Raw genomic sequence first — 19,778 nt, forward strand, 5'->3', positions numbered from 1 at the left:
CTGAACGCCTCATGATTTTGAACACCTCTATTAAATCCTCTCTCAACCTTCTCTGCTCCAAGGATCAAGCCAGCAAAAGAAACTTTGAACATTCGCGTTAACGCTCTGATCTGCAGACTGTGGGCGTTGTTTTCTCCATTTTATTAATTTCCCAAAACATGCAAGATGACCTATGCATGAACTGAACTGAGACACAGTGGTGCGAGGGCTTTGTCTTTGTTGGAAATGTACAGTTCGGGGAGCATTTGACGCTAACTAAGCCTGACCCAGTTGAGCCTGCTGTTGTACAGATTATTATGCTGTCCCCACAGCTCGAGGCGAAAGCGTACCCGTCCTGATGTGTGAGTCGCACTCCCATTTTGATGTACAAATAAAAACCTGAGAAAAAATGTGACATTTATATTCAATGTTACATTATAATACTGGGGGAGAGAGCGAGAGAGGGCTTCATCTAGTGATATAAATGGTTAGCAAATAGGAGAAGACCATTAAGCTCTAAGAACCTCTGTTTTTCAGAAGCCAAACAATATCTGCCCACCTTCTCATCATGTCACAATCCATTGACTCTCCAGAAATCTGTTTTCTCAGGTAACCTCAGTCCATTGGCTAAAGGAACAGACTGGACTTGTCTTCTTCCGAATTTTTGTCTGTTGTTCGCTGAGCACTTCACCTTGTCCTCTGCAAAACCTGCAGAGTAGCAAAGGATCTGTCAATACTGTGTGTTCCATAGAGAGATTGATCTCATCAGACTTCATTTAGTTGCGGTTTAATAATCCACCTCTGTCAGGCTGTAGTTTCCTATTTCATTAGACTCTCGAATTGATGGAGCTAACAAGCTCAATGATTGCAGATGTTTTCAGTTGTCTTGGGGGGAGGGGAGAGGAGCTTCCAAGAACAACAGACAGAAAGAGGTGATCAATACTGAAGGGTGAGAAGTGATTGATTTACCTCCTGTGGGATTGTCACACAGAACGCAATAAAAAAAATACTTTCTCTCGGTGTAATGATCTAATCAATCAGAAGCTTGCTAAGTAAAAGATGACTTAATGGCGGCCTCAACACGGGCAGCAAAACACAACCAAAAGTTATTCTTAAAACACGAGAAAGGCGTCAGGAAGTTGCCCTCCTCCCTCTGAATCCCACTATTTTTAGCTGAGTGGAGAGGCTGAATAGACTCAGACTGTTTTCATTAGAAAGACGGAGATTCAGGGGTTACCTGATAGAGGGCTACAAGATTATGAGGGGCATGGATAGAGTGGATGGGCAGGCACTCTTTCCCAGGGTGGAGGGGTCAGTCACCAGAGGACATAAGTTTAAGGTCTGTGGGGCAAAGTTTAGAGGAGATGTGCGGGGGAGATTTTTTACGCAGAGGGTGGTGAGTGCCTGGAACGCGTTGTCAGGGGAGGTTGTGAAGCAGATACATTAACGGCGTTCAAAAGGCATCTTGACAAACACGTGGATGGGATGGGTATAGAGGGATACGGCACAAGGAAGTGCTGAGGGTTTTGGCCAAGGTTGATATCATGACCAGTACAGGCTTGGAGGGCCGAAGGGCCTGTTCCTGTGCTGTATTGTTCTTTGTACTTGTTTGAAAGGGGAGTTCTTCCAGTGTCCCCAACATTATTCCTCTTTCAACTAACTACACCAGAAATGGATAGAATCATGCAGCACAGAAGTAGGCAATTCAGCCCATCATACTTGTGGCAGCACCATGGAAGACCTATCCCTTTTATTCCCACTTCCCTGTTCTTTTCCCTTTGCAAATGTCTTCTTTTTGAGCATATAAACCAATTCCCTATTGGAAAGTAACTATTGAATCTGCTTCCAATTTCAGGCAGTACATTTAACTGATCAATCACCTCATTGTTTATGAAAGCTAATTACTGCGGATGCTGGAATCTGAAACGAAAGCAGAAAATGCTGGACAATCTCAGCAGGTCTGGCAGCATCTGTGGAGAGAGAAGGGAGCTAACTTCAAGGTTAATTTATGGCGTGTCAGGATTTAAGAACAAGAGAATCCGATACCTCCATAAGTGCCATTGTTTCATTTCTGTGTGGATGGGAGCCATGGGATGCATGTTTGCGCAGAGCCTTGTGTTCGCCCTCAATTGTTTCAGTCATTCTTAAGTGTTTGTCTTGGCTCAATTGTGTAGTCCTATTGCTGTGGGGTTGAAGCCCTCTTGACACTTGAGCATATAATGAGAGTGGCACTCCAGTCCTAAGGGAGTGCTGAACGAATACAGGCTGAATCGTTGAACTCTCTGCCTGGTCATGGCATGAGTTGAAGAACAGGATGATCCGGCCAACAATTATTCTTCAACAAAGACTGTCCAACAGATCATCCAGTCATTTCCTTCATTTTGGCTGCCTCGTTTTCCTAGAATGATCAAGACTTTGATTGGCTGTTAAACGCTGAGGGATGTCCCAAGGTCAGGGAGGATGTAATAGAAATTCAAGCCTTTTCTCTTTCAGCTACGTCAAACCATTTTATTCCCAACTCTGTTCTGCTGTTTATTCTTTGGCTGCATTAAGTGAAGATGATTTTGCAATCTATGAGTTGAGTAAAGCTCAGTCTCCCTTAGTTATCCAATTTAATATGATCTCAAGTATCTCTAGAGGCGACAAGAAAAATGGTGGAAGAGCCATGGTGGGGGAGGGGTCAAGGTGTAGCGAACAGACTTTACTGATATATGTAAAATATTGATTGGCTTAAATCCAGAAGGTAAGTTGAAAATAAAGAAAATGGAGGAGCCGACAACCTGGACGTGGTTAGGCGAGGGATGTACAAATAGGATAGAGTCAGAATCTGGAGCCACAGTTCCCGGTCACGCCCACCACTAGGATCTTCTGTTTCACACCGAAAGTCAATTGGGGTCCCCCACAGTGGGGCTGCCAAATCCCAGCCTCTAGCCCCAGTTTTATGCCCCAATGTGTGGTTCTGCTGGGAGAACAGCCTTGTGAAAGGATGTACCACTGGCAACTGTAGCGTTCTTGGTGTTGCAAATTCTCGGATGGTTGGCGTAGTGTTCACAAAGACCACAACTAGCTTTTATTTTAAACAAAGCTAAAGATTTGTTTGCAATACTTAATTGGATTCAACACTTACTCCTATATAATACACAGTTGATAATAAACATACATCTCATCTACACTCATCTATTAATCTCTATACGAATGCATCAATTATGATCTGCTCTCACTCACACTATCTTTCCTACAGTCCGGCTTCTAGCTTTCTCTTCAATCTCTCACCCACAAGACTTAGCATCAATGCCTTGTATAGTTCTACATCTAGCTCACTCTAGTGGTTGATTTGGATATAACATTCCAGTTCTGTACATTTATAATAATGTCACAGCAACAAAATGGAGAAATGTGACTGAAAATGATGAAGAAGATGCCAAAAGGAATGCACTCCGCGCAAAGAGTGAGGAATGTTTGGAATAAGCCACCAAGCAAACATAGAAACGAGAAAGACTCAAGCTGATGGGGAATGGGTGGGGCGGGATGAGCTGAACAATAAAGCACATTTTAATTTAATTATTGGTAACACGGCAGATGATTTACACACAACACGGGCCCATAAAGAGCAATGAGATAAATGAGTTGGTAACCTGTTTGAGTGATGATGCTGAGGGAGAAATGTTGACCAGGATAGTGGGAGATCTCTTTTGCTCATCAGAAATACTGCCACGGAATCTTTTATCTCCACTTGAGACGGCCGACTTTGGTTTAGCCTCTCACGTGGAAAAGGGTGGCACCTCCAACAGTGCCACACTCCCTCAGTACTGTGCTGGAGTGTCAACCTGGATTCTGTATGCAAGGTCCTGGAGTCGTACTTGAGCCCTGACTCAGAGGTGAGCGTGATATCACTGAGGTGTGCATTACATCTTTCTCTGCTGTCGAATCAGTCGGCTTCCTCAGGCCACTCATAAGCCATTCTATTTTGTTCCTTCTCACTTACCCGTGCTCTGATGTATTAATCGGCAGTTCAGACAACAGGATGTTGCAGCTTGTCAATAATTCAACAGATGGCCTCCTTAGTCGACCCAGGAGGAGACACATTCAGTAGATGCTTAAAGACTCGGCACTCTTTCTCCCTACCGTGCTTGACCTGGTTGAGATTGGCAAATTAGCTAACAGAATTATTTCGCAAATTGAATCCGTTTTTCTCGCATTCTTCCACCCCCCACACTCCCCTTCCCCCGTCCCCCGCCCCACCATCCCTCTCCCTGACTATTGTCTGAAATTGTTCACAATCCTGTGTCAAACTTAATCTTGAGTTCCCAACGCCATAACCTCGTCATCACCGGTGACGGTAGCACAGTGGTTAGCACTGTGGCTCCACAGCTCCAGGGGCGCAGGTTCGATTCCCGGCTTGGGTCACTGTCTGTGTGGAGTCTGCACGTTCTCCCCGCGTCTGCGTGCGTTTCCTCCGGGTGCTCCGGTTTCCTCCCACAAGTCCCAAAAGACGTGCTGTTCGGTGAATTGGACATTCTGAATTCTCCCTCAGTGTACCCGAACAGGCGCCGGAATGTGGCGACTAGGTACTTTTCACAGTAACTTCATTGCAGTGTTAGTGTAAGTCTGCTTGTGACAATAAAGATTATTATTAAATGCAACTTTTGTAATATCTCCCGGCTCCGTCCTTGCCCTGAACGATCTCATCCATGCTTTTTTTCCAGTTATTCCAATGCCATCCCGGCTGGTCCCACTTTGTAAGCTGAACCCCATGTAAAACTCTGCTGTCTCTATCCTGACCCGTGCCCGCCAATCCTGTGATCAGTGACCGCCTTTCAATACAGCAATGCCTCAACTTTAAAATTCTCGTCCTTGAGTTAAAATCCCTCCAGGACCTCTTCTTTCCCTGGCTCTGTAATCTCCTCCAACCCCCCAAGGCGCCTGCGCACCGAAAATATGCACCTTTGATTTCCTTCACATTAACCATTGGCAACCATGTCTTCGACTGCTGAGACCCTGGGCGCTGGAGATTTCTTCCTTTGAGCTACTCCTTGAGACTATCTCTTTGGCCGCCTGCAATTGTCCTAATATCTCCTGTGTGGTTGCAGTCAGATTTTGTCTGATTACACCCCTGTGTAGTGGAGCACCTTGGAAGATTTTGTCACATTAGGGGTGCTGTGCAAATGCAAGTTGTTGTTGCTTTGCCCATCTGGCTTGACGCTCCCGTATGGGGAAAGCAAGCGTCCAACCAGCCATAGATAACTGCCCATTCAGGCCGCTATTACGCAGTGCGGTGGGTGCTGGTGGGTGGCAGGGAGCCCCAAACAATTAAGAAGCACTGTCGCCAATTATTCTTTCCAATAATCAGATGTGGCGAAGACGGAGAAATTACAAACAGAAATCCCGGCAAAAAAGAAACAGATGTATTCAAGTGAGCTCATTAACATTCATGTCATTCAACACCCTTTGAAAGTGCTGCTACCAGCTTGCTGTTTGCTACACACACCAGTGCAAAGGCTGTGTTATCTCTGGTTTACAAACAGTACTACATGTCTGTCTTGCCTTTGTAAGTCCATGAAGGGACTTTGAGCAGCAAGAGGATATATTTCTGAAATTATTTTCGTTCCACACATAAAGAGGGTCCTTTGAAAGTGAAAGGGAGCTGGCCTTATAACACAATCAGGAATCAGGAATCAGGTTCAGCCTTGTTACGAGTCTCAGAAGGAGTATCGAGAGGTTTCAAACTTGAGATAAACGATACGAACAGTGTGTGTGTGTGTGTGCCTGTATCAGCACTTTAAAGGTGCTAAAGGCAAGTTAATGGCAGAGGTGTGATGCTCCCTCATTTATCTGCACTGATACTGGTCCATAGAATCCCTCCAGTGCAGAAGGAGATCATTCGACTCATCGAGTCTGCACCGACCCTCTGAAAGAGCATCCTTCCTCAGACCACCACCCCCACCCTATCCCCGTAACCCCTCCTACACATCTTTGGACACCAAGGGACAATTTATCATGGCCAGTCCGCCTAACCTGCACATCTTTGGACTGTGCGAGGAAACCTGAGCACTCGGAGGAAACCCACGCACACACGGGGAGAACGTGCAAACTCCGCACAGTCTCCCAAGGTTGGAATCAAACCCGTGTCTCTGGGGCTGTGAGGCAGCAGTGTTGACCATGATGCCATTGTGCCACCCCATTATCCTTTTACTAATAACAATATAATAATAATAATAATCGCTTATTGTCACGAGTCGGCTTCAATGAAGTTACTGTGAAAAGCCCCTAGTCGCCACATTCCGGCGCCTTTTCGGGGAGGCTGGTACGGGAATTGAACCCGCGTTGCTGGCATTGTTCTACATTACAAGCCAGCTATTTAGCCCGCTGTGCTAAAAAGGATCAATCCTTTAATGGATTCAAATCCCTCCATTGTGTTCTGCGTCCCTATCTCTGTAACTTCCTACAGCCCTGTATGCTCTGAGGCCTCAGCAGTTTTATATTCTTGATCCAGAACCAGGGTGGGTAACTGGAGTCAATGTGTAGACCACCCATTATCTAACTGAGTGATGGAGCAAGCTCGAAAGGCTGAATGGTCTATGGACAAAGTACAGAATTAGAACCAGGGGCAAAATTTTCCCCCAACGTCGCGATGTCCGCCAACTGGCGCCAAAAATGGCGCCAATCAGACGGGCATCACGCCGGCCCAAAGGTGCGGAATGCTCCGCATCTTTGGGGGCCGAGCCCCAACATTGAGGGGCTAGGCCGGCGCCGGAGGGATTTCCGCCCCGCCAGCTGCGGAAATGGCGTTTGTTGCCCCGCCAGCTGGCGGAAATGGCGTTTGTTGCCCCGCCAGCTGGCGCGGAAATGCGGCGCATGCGCGGGAGCGTCAGCGGCCGCCGACAGTTTCCCGCGCATACGCAGTGGGGAGAGTCTCTTCCGCCTCCGCCATGGTGGAGGCCGTGGCGGAGGCGGAAGGGAAAGAGTGCCCCCACGGCACAGGCCCGCCCGCGGATCGGTGGGCCCCGATCGCGGGCCAGGCCACCGTAGGGGCACCCCCCAGGGTCAGATCGCCCCACGCCCCCCCCAGGAGCCCGCCCATGCCGCCTGGTCCCGCCGGTAAATACCAGCTTTGATTTACGCCGGCGGGACAGGCAATTTCTAGGCGGGACTTCGACCCATCCGGGCTGGAGAATTGAGCGGGGGGTCCCGCCAACCGGCGAGGCCCGATTCCCGCCCCCGCCCAATCTCCGGTACCGGAGACTTCGGCGGGGGCGGGGGCGGGATTCACGGCGGCCAACGGCCATTCTCCGACCCAGCGGGGGGTCGGAGAATGACGCCCCAGGTCTTTCAGGACTGACATTTCTTCAGACAACTCAGATTCCCCCGTTGAGGCTGGGGTACAGTGAAATCGGGATGAGAAACCTGGATGATGCGAAATTCTGATTATGTCAAAGTCGTCAACCATTCTCGCTGGCAGAATAGCAAATCCCATAGGACGATACCAGTGATGAGCCTGAATTCCGCACTTGTAATGCTGGAATAGCTGGACTTATCTAAACTATGACCATGTTGACCAATCAGAGCGGAGTTAGACCACACAAGAGCTCAAAATCATGAAGCGCTGGGCGAGCCATCATATGACATCAAGATCTCCTTGTGGAAAAAGGGAGATCAGAGAGCAGGTGGAAGCAATGAACGTGTTGGTTTTGACATATATTGTGTTAATAGGCACTTTGGGTTACATAGAAACCCATTCATGTGGGAAAGGGCCTCCTTGACCATCACGAAGCTCCACTGAACATAAATTTAGAGGTGGAATTCCTGGAATTCCATTCATTGAGCTTTTACTGGTACTGAAAACGTTATAACTGAGATTGAGTGATAGATTATTGTTAGTTAGGGAATTAAGGATTATTGAACTAAGGTGCACAAGTAGATCAACCATGATTTGGGGCGGCACGGTGGTACAGTGGTTAGCACGGCTGCCTCACAGCTCCAGGGACCCGGATTCAATTCCGGCCTCGGATGACTGTGTGGAGTTTGCATTTTCTCCCCGTGTGTGCGTGGGTTTTCTCCGGGTGCTCACCGCGGTTTCCTCCCACAGTCCAAAGATGTGCAGGTTAGGTGGATTGACCGTGCTAAACTGCTTGTTAATGTCAAACAGGTTAGGTGGGGTTACTGGGTTACGGGGATAAGGTGAAGTGTGGGCTTAAGTCGGGTGTTCTTTCTGAGGGCCAGGGCAGACTCGATCGGCCGAATTGTATGATTCTATGATCTGATTGAATGGCAAAACAGCCTTGAGGGGATGAGAAGCCTCCTCTTGTCTCTACTTTCCTAAGGCTATGCTGGGATATCAGCGAGCATTAATGGGTGTTTCTCTGGTTGGCAATCAGTAGCTAGTGGTGTCCCTCAGGGATCTGTGTTGGGCCCACAACTGTTCACAATTTACATAGATGATTTGGAGTTGGGGACCAAGGGCAATGTGTCCAAGTTTGCAGACAACACTACGATGAGTGGTAAAGCAAAATGTGCAGAGGATACTGGAAGTCTGCAGAGGGATTTGGATAGGCTAAGTGAATGGGCTAGGGTCTGGCAGATGGAATACAATGTTGACAAATGTGAGGTTATCCATTTTGGTAGGAATAACAGCAAAAGGGATTATTATTTAAAAAGATAAAATATTAAAACATGCTGCTGTGCAGAAAGACCTGGGTGTGCTAGTGCATGAGTCGCAAAAAGTTGGTTTACAGGTGCAACAGGTGATTAAGAAGGCAAATGGAATTTTGTCTTTCATTGCTAGAGGGATGGAGTTTAAGACTAGGGAGGTTCTGCTGCAATTGTATAAGGTGTTAGTGAGGCCACACCTGGAGTATTGTGTTCAGTTTTGGTCTCCTTACTTGAGAAAGGACGTACTGGCACTGGAGGGTGTGCAGAGGAGATTCACTAGATTAATCCCAGAGCTGAAGGGGTTGGATTACGAGGAGAGGTTGAGTAGACTGGGACTGTACTCGTTGGAATTTAGAAGGATGAGGGGGGATCTTATAGAAGCATACAAAATTATGAAGGGAATAGATAGGATAGATGCGGGCAGGTTGTTTCCACTGGCGGGTGAAAGCAGAACTAGGGGGCATCGCCTCAAAATAAGGGGAAGTAGATTTAGGACTGAGTTTAGGAGGAAATTCTTCAACCAAAGGGTTGTGAATCTATGGAATTCCTTGCCCAGTGAAGCAGTAGAGGCTCCTTCATTAAATGTTTTTAAGATAAAGATAGATAGTTTTTTGAAGAATAAAGGGATTAAGGGTTACGGTGTTCGGGCCGGAAAGTGGAGCTGAGTCCACAAAAGATCAGCCATGATCTCATTGAATGGTGGAGCAGGCTCGAGGGGCCAGATGGCCTACTCCTGCTCCTCGTTCTTATGTTCTTATTAGTGGCTGGAATCTTTGGTCCCCCAGCCATGTGCATCTCGCCGGCGCGTCACTCACTGGTGGCGGGATTCTCCATTCCCGCCGCTGTTAATGGGATTTCCAATTGAAGACCTCCACCCTGCCGCTGGGAAACCTGCGGGCATGGGTGCGCTGCCACTGGGAAGTGAGAATACCAACGGCCTGAGATTTCCGGCCTACACTCTCATTGCAGCAGTATGTGCTGCACTTTGACCCGTGCCATAATCCATTTCCTGATTTGGAATGGGACTAGCTACTTACTAAGATCAGCCGCTGTTTGATTCTTGATTGAAGAAATTGACCTGAAATTGATTAGCAAGCTGTTGGCTGAGGGACACTGCATTTCCTTAATTGTCGATACTGATGGTGTGACTGTAAATTTCATATTGATCAGATTCCAGGAGGTCATTTGTTTTTTACACCAATTAGTGCCCATTATTGGCTTTGCGTTCTACATAACAGTCAGTAACACAGCACAGGGCGAGCTATTGATTCCCACTGTTTGCACAGCAGTCTATTCCAGTGCTTCCCAAATCTCTTCTCACTCTGATCCTGTTTTTTGAGGCTTGATAATTGCTGTGATCCCAGAATGTGAGCCAGGTAGGGGTGCAGAGTAATGGTGGGGACGGTGGGGTGGGGTCGGGGGATGGGGGGGCGGGGGGGGGGGGGGGGGGGGGCAGGGTGGTGGCGGCGAAGGGCTCTGAGAGCCAGGGGTTGTTGAACTTCAGGGTTTAAAAATAATTTACATTTTTTAAAAATTAAAGTGCAATTTAGCGTGGCCAATCCACCTACCCTGCACATCTTTAGGTTGTGGGGGCAAAACCCACGCAGACACGGGGAGCTTGTGCAAACTCCACACGGACAGTGTCCCAGAGCTGGGATCAAACCTGGAACCTCGGCACCGTGAGACAGCAGTGCTAACTCACTGCGCCACCGTGCTGCCCCAAATAATTTAATATTTAATAATCACCCACCTGCGGGATCCTCCGGCCCTGCCAATGGCAAATCACGCGGGGGTTTCCCGGCGGCTGGGTTGGATACAATAGGAAACCCCATTGGCATCGGTGGGACGAGGTGATCCTGCCACTGGCAAATGATAATAATAATCTTCATTTATTTTTTTTCTCCTAAATTTAGTGTACCCAATTCATTTTTTCCAATTAAGGGGCAATTTAGCGTGGCCAATCCACCTACCCTGCACATCTTTGGGTTGTGGGGGTGAGACCCACGCAAACACGGGGAGAATGAGCAAACTCCACATGGACAGTGACCAGAGCCGGGATCGAACCTGGGACCTCGGCGCCGTGAGCCTGCAGGGCTAACCCACTGTCCAACCGTGCTGTCACAATAATCTTTATGATTGTCACAGGGAGGCTTACATAAACGCTGCAATGAGGTTACTGTGAAAAGCCTCCAGTCGCCACATTCCGGCGCCTGTTTGGGTACACAGAGGGAGAATTCAGAATGTCCAATTCACCTAACAGCACGTCTTTGGACTGTGGGAAGGAAATTGGAGCACCCGGAGGAAACCCACGCAGACACGGGGAGAACGTGCAGACTCCGCACAGATAGTGACTCAAGTCGGGAATCGAATCTGGGGCACTGGAGCTGTGAAGCAGCTGTGCTAACCACTGTGCGGCCGTGCTGCCCATAACAAGCACATACTTTTTTTATTGGCTTTCGGGGAGCAGGAATCAGGTTTTAAGGTTGAGACATCTCGGACATGCTCACCATTAGAAAAAAATGTGAGGGCTTACAGGGGCCTCGTAGCTGTTCGCGTTCAGTCAGAGTTCCAAAGCAGGCATTGCTGCCTTGGAGCGCGTGATCCCCAAAACGTCAACCCAAGGTTTCAGAAGTTCTGGCCTATTCACTGCACCCACCGTACCTCCTGTGGTTCTACACGGCAGTGTGCTCAAGCTGAGGAAGAAGCACAAACAATCGTGGAAACACAATTCAAATTTTTAAAGTTAAAGCAAATTACTGCGAACGCTGGGATATGAAACAAGAACAGAAAATGCTCGACAATCTCAGCAGGTCTGACAGCATCTGTGGAGAGAGAACTGTACTAATGTTTTGAGTCTGGGTGACTCTTTGACAAGGCGTCTCTCTCTCTCTCTCCCCCTCTCTACAGGTGCTGTCAGGCGTGGTGAGATTGTCCATTTTCTGTTTACATTTTAAAACTCACCTTCATGAGTCAAGCAGAAAACAGCAAGCTGCAAAAATCAGTCTCCCAAGTGGGAGGCTGTCGATCTGAACTTGCCTTCAAATATTTTGACGTCTGTGCCGGTGATGAATTACTTGTACTCCTGCAAGTGGTGGGATTTGAACACAGGCAACCAATGCGGCTCTGAACCAGAGTGCGAGGTCACACACCAGCTGAGCCTTTCTGGGGGGGGGGGGGAAAAGTTGCCTGATGAGAATTTCAGCTCCGACCACAGCAAAGGCAGTCGATTGATAATGATGCTCAAGGTACTATGCTGCATGGACATAGTTGCTGATTGATTCTCAATCAGTCAATCACAAGCATGAAACTTTAAGTAAGTTTATGATTAATTTTGTCTATTGAGGTAATTTATGTGAGTGCTGGAAATGGAACCCAATCCATTTAATTGTACAGCGCAGAAGAATCCATTCAACCCCATGTGTTTTGCAGACCCCCTCATAGAATCATAGAACTATAGAATTTACAGTGCAGAAGGAGGCCATTTGGTCCACCGAGTCTGCACCAGCCCTTGGAAAGGGCACCCTACCGAAGCCCACACCTCCACCCTATCCCCATAACCCAATAACCCCTCCTAACCGTTTTGGACACAAAGAGCAATTAAGCATGGCCAATCCACCGAACCTGCACATCTTTGGACTGTGGGAGGAAACCGGAGCACCCGGAGGAAACCCACGCAGACACGGGGAGAACGTGCTGACTCCACACAGACAGTGACCCAAGCCGGGAATCGAACCTGGGACCCTGGAACTGTGAAGCAACTGTGCTAACCACTGTGCTACCATGCCACCCACGATTATCCAATTAGTTCCATGCACCTGCTCCTTCCCAATTTAATTCCTTTTTAAGTATTTAGCCAAATCATTTTTGAAAGTTAGTTTTGAATTAGCTTCTACCAATCTTTCAGGAAGTACCTGCCAGACCATAACTGTTGGATATTTTATATTTTCGATCTATGTAGAGATGACGCACCTCTCTATGGCCAGAATTTTACAACCCCCAACCCCCCTTCCCCACTCCCCCAGTTGGGTTTTGGGGGAGGGGGGGGGGAAGTGAAATTGCATGTATAGGATTCTCTCTGAGTCCCACTATACTGAAAATCCAGGCGCATGTGTGTACCAAGATCTATTGCAGTTCTTTTAAATGTCTGGCTCCATGCTTCTCTTCTGATTTCCAGCCCTTTCTAATTTGTTTGCTTTTTCTTGAGTCCACACCCAAGCTTAACCAATCAAGCACAGAGAGCATCAAAAATAAACATACTCACATAATCAAACACAACAATTGAACCATCGAACACTACAGTAACAACTCGCCGTGTAAAAAACATTCTCCTCATCTTTTCTTTGCTTCCTTTTCCAATGATCTTAATCTGTACTCCCTGGTTACATGGATCGGCGCAGGCTTGGAGGGCCGAAGAGCCCTCCAAGCCTGTAATTTTTCTTTGTTCTTTGTTACTGAGCCTCGTCCCACTGGAAACAGTATCTTCTCAGCACAGTGTCGATAAATTTGAATGTCCAGTTGAGAATGGAATTGAAGATTACAGGATTAGGTACTGCCTCAACTGGTGGAATAGTGCATACATTCTCATGGTGTCTGTGCTGCGGGATTGGGGTGGATATAATTTCCCATGATTAACCTTTGGGATTCGGGAAGTATTGATTCTAATCTGTCAAAGCAGCAGGGTGTGACAAGCCAGGGTTGTGAGGAGCAAAACTGGTGATAACTCGCAACAATTATTTCATTAGATATCCTGAGGGTGAGGGGCAGGGTGTTGTTTTGGCGCGGGGGGGTGGAATAAAGTTGCCGCTTTAGGAACAATCACACGTAAAAATTACATCTGTGAGGAAAAGTGCTTGTTTCACCTGAGCTTTCACTCAAACTCATTTGCATATTGCTGATGACACAACCTACCATGACAGCACAATTTGACAGTTATGATGTGGCAGGTGGTATGTGCCGTGCCAACCAAATCCCAAAGAGAAACTTTACAATGGTTTTCAATTGATATTTCATTATGAGGAGATATGTGTACTGAGGTCAGGAGTAAAACCTTCCAATAACACTTTTGGATATTTTAAATTGAAACATTTATGAATAGAAGAAAAGAACAATTAAACACACAAGACTACATTAACACAGTTAAAATTAGTCAGACAAACATTTCCCCAAAATAATTTTACTTGGCTAGTTTCAAAAACAAGCACCCCTTTTAGCCATCACTCCCTATAACTGCGCTGTGGAGGAGTCCAACAGCTTTAGAACAAACCCAGCTCTCTGAAATAAACAGACACGTCTCTAGGGTAGCTGAAGACTGCTTCACTTTGTTGCTTTAAAAGTTCTATCCCGGCACAACACTCTCTTCAGAATCTTACAGAGCCACACCCCGATCATAGCTTCAAACCTCTCTTTACATATTTCCCCCCCTTTTTCATCTTTAAAACCATAGTTCACAACATCTCTCTGAGTTTACTTGCCTTCAAACATGAAGATCCTCTGTTCTCTACTGCCCCCCATTCTTGGGTCAAATAAAATTAAATAACAAACACTAAGTTTCCTTATAACCTTTTATGTTCTCCTTATGACCACTTATTTTGGGTAAAATAAAACTTAATAACTTTGCCTTATTTATTCTGACCTTTAAGATGTGAATTCCTTTTTTCTGCCTTTGAAATTCAACAGCTAAAATCAAAATCCTCACCTATCTCCTAATGCAAATTACTACCCATATTGTGGTAACTTTGGTCAACTTCTGTTCAAGTACCTGTCCTTTTGATGGTTTCAAATCCATAGGCACTCAGTCGTCCAGCTTAATTAAGTTAGTCACACACCAGACACACACAAAGGCATCATTCCCACAAACCAACACGATGTCCTCAAAAATAATATAAGTTTCAGCACAGTGTTTTCATTTGAAAAAAAATCTTCCTCTGAAGCTATTCCTTGATGTATTTTTTGAATGGAAATATCCAGCAGAAAAAGGGCTTATTATTAAAAAAATAAGCATTTAAAATCACAGAGTTAATCCACCACCTGACACTGAAGCAATTTGAAATTTCTGGGAATTAAAAAAATATGAAAGACTATTTTTGAGTTAGATTGGGGTATCGTACTCAGTTCCATTATAAAATAATCTTTCATTCAAAACCTTCCAAAATCGACCTGTTACTGCCCTTGTGCCCATTATATTAATTTTCAGAGCCTCCACAACCTCCTGCAAACCAGTGCAGTTATTATGATTCCAGACTAGACCCCAGCAGTAGCTAGGATATTGGTTAGAAACCCCAATATTTTATTTTAATTTTGTAAGATTGTGAGGAAAAGATACCTCACTCCAGGAGTGAGTTCACAAATAATTGGGATATGGTAGAGTAAAACAAGCATTATTACTAACACAGGATTAAAATATCTTTAACATCAGACCAGAAAATAGCTTACAATTACCCCTTAAACAATGCTAATTAATACAGTGAATGCAGTAACCCTTAACTACTATTGTTATACCCACTCAAACAACAACAAAAAACCCATCTCAGCTCTCAATCCATTGTTAAAATACATTTAGCACTCAGGAATACCCGCGTTACAGAGATGTCTGGACAATCTACTTTGAGACAAATAGATCCTTCGACACTCTTTAAAGAAAATGCCAGAATCCTGTCAGAACCATGCAGAAACTCTGGCTGTCTTCCTTCAAGAGCTGCTCCAGCTTGTTTCCACTCACACACTCTTCAGGACTGTTTGGGACGATATTGCTAATCTAGCTACAGACGTGTCTTTTCACTGAACTGAGATGCTTGACGACTGCTCACATCTCCAACCAACACTCAACTGAACTGCTTTTCTGCAAAAATGCCTGATACCTTAGCTCCATCGAGTAACTGCATCATTTTACCAAGCTGAAATCGAATCCAGTCCACAAGGAACCATCCCTAATCCAAACAAAACTGCATGAGCCCAAGCTTTTTACGATGCCTTAATTGCACCCTGAGCTCCCAACCTTTCAAACCAGGATTTTTAAAAACGTGATTGCAGCAGTCACACACACTAACCCAGGCTTTTAACCCTTACTGCACCAAATACTTATAATACAATACATCTGAAACTTCTGCATTCACCATGCAATGTTTTAAAATTGGAGTAACAGGACCCGATTTGGGCCGAATGCTCAAAATTCCGCAATCTTTGAATAATACTTCAGGGATTAAAAGGTTTGATAGAGTCGGTAACCATGTTGTACATGGTCAACTGAAGGAGCCGGCTGAATGACTAGACTGACCACCTCTTGTTGTGTGCCTCCTAATGCCCTCTTCAAACCAATCATTGACTGCTTTGACAATGAAGTGTGAGTGCTTGTACAGCACAGATACGGTTTGAATGGAGCTTCCCGTTGCTGTGCAGCCGTAAGCAGCCTTCCCTGCTCACGGCCTTATTTGTCCAGAAAGTAATGGAGTCTTTAGTTTGTTTTAATGGGGACTATTAGAAGTTGTTGAGAAAGCTTTAACACTGTTCAATATTTGATCCAAGCTGTCACTCCCCTCCCTCCCGAGGTGACTGTTTGGATCACTGTCCTAAAAGGCTCTGAAATGGGAATTTGATATTCAATTCTTCAAAGTGCCTCAGTCCCAAACTTTTAGATTTGCAAAACGTGCAGCAGAGTCAGTATGTGGAGTAGCATGGCGATGTGTAAATGGTAAAAAAAAGCACATTCAAGACTTTGACCACCTTACAGCAGGGCACCATTTTGATGTGACAATCCACAGAGATTTTAGCCAAAAACAGCTGAGCTGTTTAATGATTTTATGTTTTATTTGAGCCTGGTGTTATCTACTACAGTGGGGTCAGTTTAAAGGATTTGTAATGATCTTTTACTGACACAATTTCAGCTACTTACATCATCTGCACTTATTAAGTACAGACACCTATACTGGACAAATGGTACTAACCATTTCTCCCTATCATAGGCACCAAATCCCCATGTAACAATATGTGTATTGAAGGAATATAAAGGGTTAACAGGAAGCTGATAATATTTCTCACCACCAGATGGAGATAAGGAGCAGGCGTATAAATATCATGGACCGGATTCTCCGCAGCTCGTGACACAATCGTGGCTGGCACGGGGGCAGAGAATCCACTTTCACGTTGTAATCGGGCCCGGCCCTGGTCCAGCGATTCACCGGGCCCCGAAAATCGGCATGACCGCGGAGTACGGCACATGGCGGGGGGGGTCATTGCCAGAGGCCCGCCCAGCAATCCTCCGCTCCCAATCGGCCGAGTTCCCAATGGCGCGGAACTAACCACTTATTGCCGGTCAGGATGCTGGCATGGCACCTGCAGACTCAGTCCACAGCCGCCCTGGTCAGGGATGGGAGATCGGAGGCCAGAGGCGGCCTTATGGGCGGCCGGGATTTAAATCTGTGCGGTTTCAGGTTCAGGGAGGCCTCTTTTCTCTGTGTGGCTCTGCGGTCCGAGTCCATCATGGAGCTCGGCGCGGACGCTGGAGGCCGCCGCTGTGCGTATGCACGGACTCCAAACCTGAAGTGCAGGGGCCCGTATCCTCAGCAAAAGCTGCGAGATTTACTACGGGTCCCTGCTAGCCCCCTGCAGGGTTGGGAATTAGTTCAACTTTTTGTAAGGAATTTCTGGAGCAAAACTCGTTTTTACGCCGGGCGTGGGGACATAATCTCATTTTGGGAGAACCCAGCCCCATGTGACTCCTGGGATTTCGGAAGAAGGTGGTTAGGTACGAGATAGATTAGTTGCATAGCATAGAGTTCTGTTGTAAGAGATATTGTATAGTTTTATTGAATACCCTATTCCTTGTTGACTGGTTAGAATCTTTAATTTAGTAGTGTAAATAAATCAGCTTTGTTCAATAATTCAGCTTGATGTTCTTTGTTAACACTTAGTGGTGGATGTGTGGAATGCACTGCCAGCAGAGGTGGTGGAGTCAGAATCATTAGGGTAATTTAAGCGACTCTTGGGCAGGCACATGGACAGCAATAAATTGAAGGGGTGTAGGTTAGGTTGATCTTAGATTAGGATAAATGGTCTGCACAACATTATGAGCCGAAGGGCCTGTACTGTGCTATATTGTTCTATGTTCTATGTACGTTCTCAAGACATCCTGATAGACCCAACAGAGAACATCACATCCCCCTCTATCAGCACCCTGGGGGGGTCACCATTGACTAAAGACTCGACTGGATGAGACATTTTCTGGTGGTTGCACAATGTTCATTATCATTCTCAACTCTTCAGATACAGTCTGCGCCTGTGTGCAGCAAGATTTGGACAATATTCAGTGGCAGGTAACATGCACACACACTAGAGCTAAGCATTGAGCTTCACCAACATGAGAGAATTTAATAACCTTCGCTTGACATTCAATGGCATAATCAATGCTTAATTCTCCATCATCAACATCTTGGGAGTTACCATTGACCAGAAACTTAACTGGACCAGCCACCTAAACACAATACAGAGACAGATCAGAGGCTGAGAATTCTGCAGTGACCAACTCACCTCCTGACTCCCCAAAGCCTGTCCACCATCTAAAGGCACAGGTCAGGAGTGTGAAGTAATCTGCTCCACTTGCCTTGATGAATGCAGCTCCAAAAACACTCAAGGAATTTAACACTACCTAGGGTGAAGCAGCGCACGTAATTGACACCTCATCTACCATGTTAAGCATTCATTCCCTCCACCACCGATGCACAGTGGCAGCAGTGTGTACCACATACACGATGCACTGCTGCAACTTGTCAAGTCTCCTTTGACAGCACCTTCAAACCCATTATCTTTACCAACTAGAAGGCCAAGGCAGCAGATGAATGGGAGCACCATCTACCTGCGAGTTCCCTTCCAAGCCACACGCCATCCTGGCTTGGATGTATATTGCCATTCTTTCACTGTTGCTGGTTAAAATTCTGGAATTCCATCCCTAACAGCCCTGTCGTTGTTCCTGCACCACAAGGTCTGCAGCGGTTCAAGAAGTCAGATCACCACTGTCGTGTTATTGACCCTGGGGTAACACGGACTGCAACTGGATGCAGTTAGACTGGAAAGCAGACACCAAACTTAGACGTTGGTTCAATACAATTTGTTGAACTTCTGTAACAATGCACACAGCTTGCTGTGGGTTGACACTCTACTACTCTAAGTGTGCTAACTCTAACTAACTAGACCAGGCTAGCTCTGAGCCACGTGTAGAAGGTGCTAACTGATATATACACCCTGACTGTCACTACAATTGTCACCAGTGGAAAAAGACGGAGTGCTGATGCCTCGTGTGTTTTATAGTAGGAAAACCCCCTCTAGTGTTCTGTCTAGTGGTTGGTTGTGTTCTGTCCTGTGTATTGATTGGCTAACCTGGGTGTCTGTCACTGCCTGTCTTTACCTCATGATGTGCATGAGTGCATATTATGCCAACCACTACCATCTCAAGTGTAATTAGGAATGGACAATAAATATTGCTTTCGCCAGAAATGCAATAACACAAGTTACAAAATCCAACTTATACTCTGTTGTTCACAGTAAGTACATAGTCTATATATACCAATAGGCGAACTGTTATTGGTCACACCACAAGCGGAAACCAAGTAACAGATGCCACCCAAAGCAACTTCAATGGATCTCTCATCAACATCCCCGAAACGCTTGTCACGCTGTGAGCTAATTGGTCTCACAAACGTTCTGCCTTTTAACTTGGGTTTCCAATCTCCACTCTCAAATAACTCACCTTGCAATTTCCTCCCAAACTATACTTTCACTTGGACATCTTCAACAAAGATCCACCTCCAGGGTTTCAAATTCCCCTTCTGATGTTCTTTCTTTGCGACAGTTTTAGATAGAGGATCTGGTTCGGCGCAGGCTTGGAGGGCCGAAGGGCCTGTTCCTGTGCTGTAATTTTTCTGTGTTCTTTCTTTGTTCTTTGTTCTCCTGAATCGTCATGCGTGTTCAGGTTTTGCCTTCCACACTCTCTCGGATACCAACAGAAAACCGCTGCTTCATGGAGCCACTGTAAAGTGTTACATGCCTTCAATTGTCTATTTGGAACTCTGGCTACCCGCAAGCCTCTTTTAACTTCCTGCAGCGTCTCGCTTTAAACTTGGAGCCTTCTTTTGCTCTTCACTCTTGACTTCACTGAACAG

At 46.1% G+C, this 19,778-nt stretch overlaps 1 protein-coding gene and 1 long non-coding RNA gene across 3 annotated transcripts in view; one reads left to right on the forward strand and one right to left on the reverse strand.

Annotated features, from left to right (window-relative positions):
- dscaml1 (Down syndrome cell adhesion molecule like 1) overlaps positions 1–19,778 on the forward strand; it is a 692,721-nt gene that overhangs the window by 458,742 nt on the left and 214,201 nt on the right. The gene's annotated exons all lie outside the window — the stretch shown is intronic.
- On the reverse strand, positions 545–13,072 carry LOC140397953 (uncharacterized). The gene is made up of 4 exons (XR_011937349.1): positions 12,890–13,072; positions 11,136–11,321; positions 3,965–4,114; positions 545–687 (listed from the first exon to the last, which is right to left on the reverse strand). It is a non-coding gene; the product is annotated as an uncharacterized lncRNA (long non-coding RNA).

Source organism: Scyliorhinus torazame, chromosome 21 (genome assembly GCF_047496885.1).
Source record: "Scyliorhinus torazame isolate Kashiwa2021f chromosome 21, sScyTor2.1, whole genome shotgun sequence".
Lineage (NCBI taxonomy): Eukaryota > Metazoa > Chordata > Chondrichthyes > Carcharhiniformes > Scyliorhinidae > Scyliorhinus > Scyliorhinus torazame.